Genomic DNA, 12,718 nt, shown 5'->3' with positions numbered 1-12,718 from the left:
CCTCCACTGTCGCCGACACGACGTCACCCTTCACCGGGAGCCCGCGTGAAAATCCTGCTCCGCGGGACCGCCAGGAATAAATAATGTTTACAAACAAAACCATTGTTGACCAGTCGCCCGAGGGCTCGACGCGTGTGCCTCGTTTACAGCTGGCTCGCAGCCGACGTCGAATTTTCCGATCTCCAACGTCTAGAATCCATTTATCCTCATTTCTACGAATGTAGTTTCATTTTAATCTCGGTTCAGCTAATTCTTTCTCTTTTTCTAGTTTGAAGAATTAGAAAAAGATTAAGAGTGAGTTGAACTGAGATTAAAGTTAATCTATATTGGTAGAAAGCGTTAAAATCGTGATTAAAATTAAACTGCATCGGTAGAAATGGAGATAAGAATTAGAAAAGAATGAAGAGCAAAAAGATGAAGTTGAACTCAGATTGAACTTAATCTACATTGACAGAAACGAGCATTAATAATTCGCGCAGGATTTCGCGATCTAGAAAGATCATACGGATTCACGCGAACTTAACGAAGACAAGTTCACGTGCTTCTGGAACGATCGATACCTCCTGCATTTCAGAAGTGATTAAATCATCCACCTCGTGACATTTTGACGTTAAAAGTTCCTTCGAGTAAAGAGTGTAACCGGTAATCTACAGGATTCCTCACGCGATGATATCGACATCCCGTATCAATTTATGTGCACAAATATGTAACCCACGTACGATATACTCGTTAAACTTTTGGTTTACCTTTGAAAGATTTAATACCTGGGATAGAATAAATTTCATTCCCTCTCTTCCGTCCTTCGCTATCTTAGTTTCTCTCGCGAAAACCTCCTCGCCGATCGGTACTTTGCATCGATTATAACTTGCCAATGTTTACACTGTTCGCGTTATTTTCGGTCCGCAAACCACGGATGTTAACCGTAGCTCTCGGCCTCGTGAAAATAAGTCGATTCGGTAGAGCGAACTTCGTTTTTGCTGGCGACACGCCAAAGATCTGTGAAGTTAACATGACACTCTATTAATATAAAAAAAATGACAGTAACACTTTTCATAGTTGCAAAGTTCCTTTAAAAATTATTCCTTAAAAAATTAAAGAAGTTACGCTTTTTTTCTATACTAAAAAACCGAAATTAGCACGCTATATCTTTAATTTTGGTTTTTAGTATAAAATATGCTATACTTTTTTATTTTTATAAGGAACTGTAGAATTATGAAAAGAGTACTGTAATTTTTTTTATATTGATGTCGTATTATAACTTCATAGATTCTTTTTAAATATGATTTGTGAAGTTAGCACGACATTCTATTAATATAAAAAAGAAAATAATGACAGTTTCAGTAGCACTCTTTACATAGTTCTACAGTTCCTTATAAAAATAAAAAAGAGTTCCGCATTTTTTTATACTAAAAAGCCTAAATTGAAGATATGGCGTGCTAATTTCACAAATCTAGCACATTTTCTCCTCGAAAGTACAGAAAACGATAAATATTGCTTCTTTTGACAGCAATTCCTGTTAATATTACTCGAATTTTATCGTAATTTGAATTTTATATGTAATTTGAAAGAAAATTCCATTTATTACCAATTTTTATACACTCTAAGCATAGAAGATGGTTGGAGAAAAAATGAAGTTAACACTTCAAATTTTGTCAAATGTTATTTTTTTTTAGTTAAATCAACGGAACTATTTCTAAAACCTATCAGGAACTATATAAAACTATTGAGGGTGCAAATAGATCTTGCATTGAAACTTGTGGTGCAAAAAGATGAGGTGCCAACTTCACACGTGCCACGCCAAGCGAGCATTTCACGTGCGCGGCCGAAAACGACTGAATAAGGGAAAACACTACGTGTTCGAGGGATACGAAAGGTGCCGTTAGCAAAAGTCAGAAACTTTTACGAGTAATCGTTGTTCGAGAGCACGTGCTTTCCCCCTACTTTATTTCCCTTTTATAGCTAGAAAATGTATGTGTCAAAATTGAAATTGTAGAGACACATAAAAATTTTATAAATCGCAAAACTGAGACGATCGATCGAGAACCTAAACGAACGATTTTACTGAAGTATTTAAAAATTTAGTTAGATCTGAAAATAATTTTATTGGACCATCAAAATTGAAAGACGATCGATTGAGAACCTACACGAACGATTTTGCTGAAGTATTTAAAAATTTAGCTAGATCTGAAAATAATTTTGTTGGACGATCAAAATAATTATGTTGGATCGTTAAAATAATTACGTTGGATCGTTAAAATAATTATGTAAGAGGTTTAAGCATGATGACAATGCTACAAAAAAATGTTGACATTCTGAAGCAATCAATTTGAGCGTCCTTAAGTAATTATTTTGATGATGCAATAAAATTCTTTTCAGATCTCTATATCCAGGTAAATACTAATCTATCATATAGCCAATTGTTAGATACTTCAACAAAATCGTCCTTTTTGTACAGACAACAGATCTGAAAATATACTCAATAAACCAACTTTTCATAAATAATAAACCATCGGAACATTCCGATCACACATATTCATTTCTTCTGCTCTTGATTAAAACTTTAATTAAGTTTATAGCCTAATAAAGTCCGAAATGTATATTTTTGAGGACACTTCTTAACATACAATTCAAATTGTTACTAATCTGCTTTTGAAAAATTCTTTTCAGTCCTTCGTAACCGTTTGATTTATATCTCTGGATTGACGTAAAATCGAGCGCATCGGCGACGCATTTGACGGCCAAACTCCTTCGTAATGCTTAGGATCTATTCATTTACGTAATTAATTTTATGGCTCAGCTGTGCTTCACGCTCGCGAAGAGCTAATAGAATCAGTAGGTCGCGTGTCACGAAGTGTCCTTGCGCAAATACACACCGGACACATCCTCTATTAATACATCCTACCCCGTGCATCCATACTCTTTATATCAACGGCAAATCGTGTGTAATTCATTTTTATTATTCTCGACCTTCATATAAAAGAAACAAATGATCGAGCCGATTATAGTTATGAATCGCGTAATCGTTCCGTTTATCCTCCGAAATTAGCGTGGCGCGATAGTTCTGTCAGTCATTCTCTCACATAATCAGAAAACAGTATCTTGGCACACCGAACTTGGTGCGTGAATGAATGGACCACGTTGAATATCGGGTTACATAGCTGTGTCTGTTAATGAAGTCTTAAAATCCATCTTGAAATATTTCGATTCTCCCGTCGTTTTGAACGACATATCCCTCGCCTTCGCACAACCGGAGGTTTGCCGTCGGCGAAGAGTAGCTCCGCGGGTATCGATTGTTCGACGCGGTATCTCTCTCGCGAAAGTTCGCTAAACTGTATTCAGCCAACAGCAAAGTTCGCGAAGCGTGGTCGATTCATGAGCAATTCCTTCAAAGCCGTCGGCGCACGGAACGGTGATAATAATGATTCTATGTACTTAATTGCGTATAGCACACTAAAAAATATAGACGTGGATTTAACTATACGATGTTTGTATATAATTCTCATCTTGTTAATATTAAACACCAACACACCCATTTAGTTTAATCAATTTACTACATATTTAGTATATAAATTCACATAGAAATTATTTAAGCATCTAAAATCCAGCTTCGACCGTTATGGCATCAAACTCTTATTTGTAGTCAATCAATTTATTTCTTGTTTGAATGTAGGCAAACAAAATCCTTGATTGATACAATAAAATAATTTAGTTGAAGCAAAACATGGTTATTGTAACATTTTAACAATATTTATCAGAAACAATTAGTAAAATGCTATAATAACCAAATGTTTTGTGTTTTAACTGGATTATTTTATTGTATCAACCAAGGATTTTATTTGAATTGATCCAACTAAATAAATTTCTCAGTACATGGGGCGGTATTCATAGTTCGTTCTTATTTCAAGACTGTCTTAAGTAATATCTTAAAATACGGCCCTCTGATTGGTTCGTGACATCTTAAGATTGTACTTAAGATGATCAAGGGGATTTAAATATAAGAATCGACTATGAATACCGGCCAATAGATTTAACACCGGAGGTTTTAAACAAGAATACTTAAGGAGATAATGGACGCGCCCAAGGTGTGGTTAAAACCCCTGATGTTTGCATTAACGCCATTAAAGGTGAAGATTTAAAACCCCTGGTGTTAAATTCATATCGTGGGAGCGTTCATTCTCACCTGAATGTTCCTTAGGTACCATTTTATTCTTATTTAATATTCGAACCAAAGGATAATACTTTATCCTTACTGCGTAGTACTCGGATGGGAATCAACATAATCCTTAATAGTATAATAGAGGTTTTAATTCCTTTATGATGCTGATATAAACATTAGTTTTAAATTCACATCTCTTGATGGCGTTGATATTAACACAGTGATAATTATATAGATATCGCGTGTTAAATCTACACTTATATTTTTTAGAATACATTTTCGAATACATCTTCAAATGTTCTGCAATGTTTTTGCAATTTATGCAGTGTCGCGTCACGATCAAAAGACCGTATGGGTCGTTTGAGTCAGACTTATCTTTGCGTTTACGCGAAAGTCGGGTTGACTTTGATTGCTGGTATAAGTGAGATAACTTTTGTACGACAGGATAATGGGAAATTCTCTTGGTGCTAACGAGTTTACGTCGCGTAATATTGTGTGCGGTTTAAGTTTCGAAGAAAAATTGACAATAAAACCCATTTTATTATATACTTTTTTTATTAGATTAAGCTCACAGCTCAAAGATAATTAAGAATTGCGCGGTTTATCACATCACTTACTATCGTCTCTCTTTAAACGCTATAATACAGGTCAGAGCTTGGTTGATGGACGCGCAATACCGATCCTATTTCTACGTTTTGGCTCGATTAATCATCTTGGTTACTCTATCCCCTGACCATTAAATTTGGATTAACCAGTGAGGTCCATTACTGTTTCCATAGTCCGCTCTCGCGTTTGCATCCAGCTCCGCGTAAACCGTCACGTCGTAATAACAAAGTCGTAACGTTGTGCTTTATGGATCGTGTCGCGAATGTATACCTACTCATAAATACGATCCAGAAGCGGGATTCCTCTCGAATACTCTGCGAGGAATCACGCGACGCGTGGGGAATATACGCCTCCGATTCTCTGATCAGCCTTCGATTATTACGGCCGGATCGGATCCCCGATACATCTCCAATAGGTATATTCTAAAAAATGTCAGAGTGCGCGAGTTGTTTTTAGCTCATTATTTTTGCAACGCCTTTGTAACTTAGCGAACAGCAGATTTGTATTATTCGTCATGAAGTTTATCGCGCCATTGAGAAAGGGTGCAGACTCGAACGGGGGCGTTCGTCTGCGCGCGTGGGTAAATCACACGCTCGTTTCGACGATCATCGACGTGATAAAATTTCGATCCGCAACTTATCAACGTTAACGTTATCAGAAAAGAGGAGAAATGTGCGGCACGCGCGGTAGGCTCGTCCGGCGGTTGAGTTTGAGCGACCGAATGGGGACACCCGGTGTGCCGACGGCCTTTTTTTCTCAAATAAACTATAACCAGGTCATATGCTTAGCTTACGTAGCGTAGTAATCGCTGAGAGAAGCTTAGTCGACTAATATTAGACTAAAATTAACTCCAACTAAAAGCGTTGACACTGGTCGAGTATACTCGACTTGTCACACCGACCCAGTCGACCGTACGTCGACTGTAAATCCGGTATAAGTCAACGTTAACGCTGTCATCGACGACGTCGCAGAGCCTCTCCCTCTCGTTCAGCTCTGGCTAATTAAAAAAGAAAAAAAAATCGCGCGACGACGTTGAGATTATTCATGACAGCATTAATGCGCAAGCGGTATCGCGTATAGCTGTATAGAACGTATAGTGTATACCCTCGCCGCTTCACGGGGCGCTTAAGTTAAAAATGCGTGAACGCGCATCTGGAGACACCGGGATAACCATGCCCTTCGAGGGCATTTCGCGCTCTTGCGAACCACCTGCAGAGGGATCGTGTACCCGCGCGTCGCGTAAAATAAGATTCCTAAAAGGGAAAAAATTCCCGAGCCCGGGAAAGATCGAGAGAAAACTCAGTAAATTATGAGTCGCGTTCATAAATCGCGTAAAGCAGAAAAATATGCAGTTTCCGCGATATATTCCAGCGTGCACGCGTGTGTTTGAATGCATAAAATTACGACTTCGAAAGCAGTATTTAAACAATCTGTCTAAATAATTACGTGGCACACACAATCTTACGATGAGCAATACTGCAAAAAGTTGATATTCCAGTAACCGATTTGAGTGTCTTACATAATTATTTTGATAGCTCAACAGAAGTATTTTTAGATGTATATATCTAGTTAAATTTTTAAGATATTAATTTTAGCAAAAATGTCCTTTCCGTATGGATTCAAAATATTTCATTGTCAGTAAAATTTTTAATTTTATTGTTATATTTTCTATCTAATTATTATAGTTAAATTTACATTAGTTATGTCCGTATGAGATAAAGGAAATAGATAGAAGAATAATGGTGAACTTTAAAAGGTTGTCTGTATATACAATGGAGGTAGTAAGCCGTAAGAAATCGACCAATCACAGTCGAATGTGAGGAGAATAATCGACTATGATTGATCAATTTCTTACAGTTTACGGCTTATTACCTCTATTGTAGACGACCCTTAAAACTATCTCAGCAATACCTTTTATTGTCCTTTTCTAGAATAAGGTTTAAAAAAAAAACTACATCTTCTGTAGAACTGTACCTTTTCCTTTTCCAGAACAAGGTTTTAAAGAAACCAAAGGAACTGTGGTGCTGTAGCCATTCCATTTACCTGCTTAAAGGTTAACGGAGAGAGCGCAAAAAGAAAAAAATATATCATGCGATAACGAACATTACGTGGATTTTTTTCTTAAACAGATAATGTGGATATATTGTCTGTCAATTTCGCGGGAGGATGGTCGGTCTTTCCGCAGCCTTTAACTTTCTTACGAGCTCATTCTCAACGCTTTTACGTTCGATATTTTACGGAGACTGATACTTCGGAAATACCGAGGGACGCTTCGCGTTCATGCGTACCGTACATCCTTGAACTATAAAGTATAATGCGGTATCGTGATACGACACGTACCACCGGTATGCCGGTCTAATATAGTAGAAGCTCGGAACAACTCAATTTTCGACTTTGATTAACTGCCGTCTTTGCCCCCGCGTGAAATATGTACATATAGGCTATCGCGTCAATACAGCTCGGTATTCGGTATCCTGTTGCGCGATTCTGCGTACGCTGGGTGGGGCAATCGTGGTAAATTTCCTATGCTTACAGAAAAAATATACGTAGGAGATACCGATTGAGTATAATATACAGTGCAAATGTAAACTTTGTTTTCTCTGTATTTCTTTTTTCTCTGTCTTTTTTCTTTCTCCCTTCTCTTATTTGTGACGGAAAACAATTTCACGAGCAATCGAGCGTTTTGCTGTAGTAATTAATTCTTAAAATGATCAAAATGACGATGTGAGAATGTTGTAAGAAGGTATATGAATGTGAAACGAAGTACCTTATTGTTTTTTGGTACGCAAATAGTTAAATCATTGCTAGTGTTGACACTCGGCAAAGTTGCTCTCTGTTCGTTTTCTCCTCTCTCTCTCTCTCTCTCTCTCTCTCTCTCTCGTTGATGTGCCATTCTCGTTTATTCTCTTCTTCTGTTCGTATCGTTGATATACTGACGTTTCTCTCTTTCTCTCTTTCAATTCTTCTAATTCGCAAAATGGCTTTCTATAAATTCCCGGATTATTACGACGAGGCGAACCATAAGCGTATTAGTTCGAGGGAATTTATCAATCTATCGCCACATTAATCCTCCATTGGCTCCCACAACAAATTCCTCTCTCCTTCCACATATGTTCTAGTTCAATTTTATATATATATATATATATTCCGTAATAAAGTTTTATTTGTTAGAGTGTGGTTCTCTTGTTGAAAGGATTCAAGCTCGACGATATTAGCGTTATCTATCAGTGTCGGACGGGATCGGTTAATCGTTGATTGGCTCAGGTGGGATCGATAAAATATTGGGCCACTCGCTCTTCTCTTGGTATTCAGAACGGATAACTGCTATCCCGTTTTCACGCGCGGAAGGGAATAATTCCGGGCAGACATGAGGAAAAAGAAGCTGCAGCACTCTCGGAAGGACATATATCGGGGAAGCTGCGGTCCCGGATGTAATTAAAGGTAGCAATCAACGAGCCGGGCAAACGCATCGCCTCTTGCTAGTCTCGTGTCGTAATAAAAACGTCTCGATTGTAAAAACAGCTTTTAAAAGTAAATAAACGAGACCATCTCGCGAGAGTCCTGAGCGTTATTGTAAACTTTCGTGGCGACTCTCGCTATAAATTAAGTAATTATGTCCAAGCGACATACGTACTTTAACCCGTAATGGGTAACTCCTCTTGGATGCCCGAAGAAGTCTATTTAACTCTTATAGTGGTACTTTTGAACTCCATGTACTTCTCGTTTCCCGTCTCATAACTTTTAGATACGCTGAAATATGTAACTTTGTAAATAAAAACATTTTCAGTACGAAAGTCTGCGACACAGTCAGCATTTTAATTAGCATTTTATTGTAGCGTTAAACCGAAAGAAACTTCAAACTCATTAAAGCAAATTATGATATTTGATTATTAGCATCAAAGATGCTTATTGACATCAAATTACACAGCTTTTTAGGATGCTTATTAGTATCAATATTATTAAATTGCTTGGTAGTTTAATTTATGACATTACTACTTCAATTTAAAATTGTGTTTAAAGATAATAATTTCAACGCGCATGTTGTAGAACTGAATATGTATATAAATTCATATCGAAATATTATTTAAGCATTAAGATCCAGATCGATAAGGCCTTTTCATTATTTATTGTGTAATACTTGAGTATATAGGAAACAAAAAGTAAATATCAAGTTTAATATTATATATAAACGAATAAATGTATTCAGAAATCGAATGTATTCTGATTCGACGAGCCTCGCACTATCATGTGAAATGCCATTTTTGACAGCTACACAATTGCGTACCTTTTGACGTGATGCCGCGCTTACATTCGCGTATAACTGTCGCCGTAAATAATAGGATTCCCCCCATCCGGCGCTATATGCATTAATTACCGCCTTTTATCGGCAACGTGCGTTCAGCTGCCTGAATGGCAGCCGCAAAACTACCCTATTCACGTTGGAAAAAAGGAGATTGCCATCAAATTGAGGAGAAAGGTGGGAGAATTGTAGCACGGAGATTGAAGCTCGAGAAAGACTCGTAAGAGCCACCGGGATGAATCCGCTTTTCCACCACGGGCCTTAAAAGGATACTCGAGAACGTTCACTCGAGCACTCGTTCGTTAATCCGGAGCCTCTTTTACAGACAAAGTGTAATTTTCTCGTCGTCAAATTGCTTGCAGAATACGACAGTAGCAGAGTTGACGGAAACGGATAGTAGCGGTCGGCTGATGAAAATATCGGGGTTTAAGAACAGGTATCCTCCCTCTTTCTCTCTCTCTCTCTCTCTCTCTCTCTCTCTCTCTCTCTCTCTCTCTCTTTTGTGAGCTTACTCGCTTGTTTACGCGGTTTAAACTGCGTTCACGATTAGCCTAAGAAGCAAGCAATTTTAAGAATGATTAATATTGAGAATGATTAATATATACCGACGGGCTTTCACGCCCGACTGCAACCAGATCGCGCTATGCAAGTCAAGGATAAATTGACGTTTTGTCAAATCGAGGCGTTTGTTGGCATCGGAGAGCATTCTGTCTGTCTTCGTACCACATCAAGAGTGATTTCTTTCTCGGTATAATAAATGGACCTCTCTCGTTCTGGAAATGCGTTGTGCGCGTTTAAAATATGATGTAGTTATGCGTTAAAAATCTCAGTCTCTGAGCGCGTAAAAAGGTCAAATGTTACTTCCTTAATCTACGTTGCATAACGCGAGTCGATCAGTTTGTCAGTTAGTATTTTCTCGAGAGTTTGTAATCCTGACCACTTTTGACGATATTAATAAAAACAATGATATTAAACAAGATCATGATCGAGCCAAAGATGGTTGACAAATTACAATACTTATTTAATCGAACATACAATTTAAAATCTATGTAAAAATATAAAAATATAAAAGATCATAAAATATCAAATATATAAAATTAATAAGACGTTTCGGGACTACCGGTCCTTCTTCAGTTATACGTTAGATGATAAAATATGGTAATAGCGCCTCACAACTATATACATATTATTAAATTCTAATAAAAATACTAGATTAAGTGAACTAAGAAAATATAGTACATTAACCATATAAACAATTTATAAATGGTTAATATTACTATATTTTCTTAGTTCACTTAATTTACTTATTGTTGTTATTAAGGCTTTATAATACATAGTTACAAATTTGTGTATGCATTTCTTATTTATTTTTGTCTTCCAAATTTGAAACCAACGCTGTGCCTTTTATTGTAAGCGAGTGGTTTCTTTCTTAGGAGAAATTGAACTCCGCTACGTCCCTCTGGTGACAAAGCCGCGTACTACTCGTACTGAGCGACCCTTTAAAAATTTTTGTCTAAACTAGAAAAATGTAATTGTTATATCTATTTGCATGAAGTCCAAGTAACTACTCAATGTAGTTGAGTCACTACTTCACTATCAATTAATAGTGCATACAATTTGTTACCGTGACTATATTTTTATAATATTCAGCACTACTTTAGTTTCTATTACTTTGTAAAACTAGTTACAGGTACTTCAATTGCAAAAGTTGCCAAATTTATAGTTGCTGGAACTATTTTGTTTTCTCTTAGTGTACATATTGTTGAAACGTTGATATTAATAAAATTTGTAATCAGTCGAATCGGAAGAAAGCTTTGAATTCTATTTTTTATTACAACGAAGCAACGAAAATTTACAGCAAAAGATAAAAATGTACAAATATTTATTTATTAATTATAATTATTGAATTACTGAAATAATACGTTATCTCTGGAACGCAAATTTCGGCAATAACAAAAAAATTTGTAGTCGAAAGAAGCTCCGAATTCGATTTTTTATTGCAGCGCGAGCGAAGCAGCAAGGATTTAGCTGAAGAGAGCGATTAGAGCGCCGATGAAAATGTACAAATGTTTATGTATTAATTATAATTACTGAAACAGCGCTGACAAGGCTACGTGACGGTACATTTCACTTTGATTTTTTTCTCATAAATAAAATTAAAAAAGAAAACGTTAGCAGAATGTACGGAATATTTCTCTCGTAATTGGCATGACGATAATTAATTTATTCACGTTGCTGCGGAAAAAATATGGATTCTTTTGGTTGATGTAAATACACTCAGCAAAACGAATGAGCGCGCGAACATTTGCACGTCTTAGATGTATACTTTATAAAAATAAGTAAACGGCCGCGTTGCAGCTTGGCTTTATGGCTTGCTTAGTCGGCTCAAGCGGGCAATCCCGTTTCAATAAACTTCTTCTGCCTCTAGCAACGTTTACTCTGACGCATGCTGGGGAGGTTTCGGTTTGATTTTTGAGGCGTGAGCAGAAATACGCCAGCTAGCGCGGTTTATGCGGTTTCGGCGCAGCGATTTCGACACAAGCCAAAAGCTAACGATCGGTTGGCCGGTAACGGTATGACTACCGTTCAAAATCAAATTACGTGCAGCTAATTGAGCGGGATGCCGGCCGTAGTTACGAAAATCCTCCAATTTTCGTAATGCCATTATTGGGGTGTCGACAGTGTTGGTTAGAATAATCAGATCTCGGTACGTATTATGGAATTATTTGGAATGGAATAATTCCGATCGGAATTCTTCAATTATTCTCTTATGGAAAAAACAATTATAATTGAATCAATAAAATATATTTGTAATTAAGCAAATTTTAGTGAAAATGTTCACTAAATACAGTTTTCTATATGAAAGTTTATAATAATTACAAGTTAATGCTATTAACAATTAAAGTGGACGATAAACTCATGTCATTTAAATCGCAATTACTATACTCAAAATGGCATGAATCTCTATAGGCTTTCGTTTGCACATTCCGAAACAAGCCGATTTTCGATTGCACATCTTTAATTAAAAAGTTATTAACAATTTCGAGGACATTCGACTCAGGTAGATAGGGTTGAATATAATAATGAATATAACTTTTGAGTGAATATAACTTTTTAACTAAGGGTATGCAAACGAAGAATCGACTAGTTTCGTAATATGCAAATAAAAACCTATCGATTTATGCTAAAAACCTATCGATTTTGAGTATAGTAACTGATTTAAATCATCTATATCTGAGTCCACCGTCCACGAAACTTTAATTGTTAAAAGCATTAACTAAAGGTGTGCAAAAGAAAATCGATTTGTTTCGGAGTGTACAAACAAAAATCTATCGAGTGTAACTAAATAATTAAATCTAATTTGCTCGTGGTTGGAAGGCTAGTGTGAAATTAGCCCCCCCCCCCTCCTCTCAAGTTGTTTTTTAATAACTTTTTTTACCAGAAGTGTGCAAACGAAAATTTGAAATGTGAATACAATGTGTAATCGAATGAGCTACAGATAGTTAATTTTTTCAGAAGTTAGGAGCCAACTTCACACTAAAAATTACTACTTGAGTTTTAATAATCTACAAAGTTTTGCACTCATCCAATAAACGGAATTTTTAATTATTATAATCAAATATTCTGGTGCACAAAATGAATATTTAGGTACAATA

At 36.5% G+C, this 12,718-nt stretch overlaps 1 protein-coding gene across 2 annotated transcripts in view; it reads left to right on the top strand.

The window, feature by feature from the left end:
- Window positions 1-12,718, top strand: part of Gprk1 (G protein-coupled receptor kinase 1) — a 24,899-nt gene that overhangs the window by 454 nt on the left and 11,727 nt on the right. The window lies entirely within an intron of this gene.

This window comes from Mycetomoellerius zeteki, unplaced genomic scaffold (assembly GCF_001594055.1).
Source record: "Mycetomoellerius zeteki isolate Tzet28-1 unplaced genomic scaffold, Tzet1.0 scaffold149, whole genome shotgun sequence".
Taxonomy (NCBI): domain Eukaryota; kingdom Metazoa; phylum Arthropoda; class Insecta; order Hymenoptera; family Formicidae; genus Mycetomoellerius; species Mycetomoellerius zeteki.
The sequence above is the reverse complement of the archived record's forward strand: the minus strand, read 5'-3'. Positions and strand labels throughout refer to the sequence as shown.